Genomic DNA, 612 nt, shown 5'->3' on the forward strand with positions numbered 1-612 from the left:
ATCTATCGATCAATATAGATATATTAGTGGCATTTAATCATGGGAAAATGTGGATTTTGGGTTGCTTTTTTAAATCTGAAAATTGGGGCTTTTTTAAATCAGAGAAAACCAAGATCCCTGATCATGACATCACTTTAATGTCTGCTTAAGACCATTTTCAGTCATCTTTGAAATAAGTGCTTCACAGTACATTTCAAACTAGAACACTATAGATGTTGTGCCTTTTAGTGATTAACAAAAGGTGAGACATTTTACAAAGTGTTATGAAGGTTGAGTGGGGTATAGGTTGTAGTCATGTTGGTCTAAGGACATAGGCAGACAAAGTTCTTTGGGTAAATCTGTTATCTTTTATTAGATGAACTCAAATAGTTGGGACAATTCTTCTTTGCAAGCTTTCGGGTACAAATGAAGAAGGAGAGGTGTTTCAGTGATCTGAATATAAATTGTGTGCCTTGCATAACTATAAATTGTGCTGTTTAAAGTACAAGGAACTCCAGCTGCAGTGGTATTCTGCAGTGTTGATCTTGTAAATACATTTTAACCTACATCATTTTCTGACCAATTGTAATGAAGCCAAGAGGATTACTCACAAAATAAAACTACAGAATTAAG

Source organism: Gavialis gangeticus, unplaced genomic scaffold (assembly GCF_001723915.1).
Source record: "Gavialis gangeticus isolate Ggan-Ray unplaced genomic scaffold, GavGan_comp1, whole genome shotgun sequence".
Classification (NCBI taxonomy): Eukaryota; Metazoa; Chordata; order Crocodylia; family Gavialidae; genus Gavialis; species Gavialis gangeticus.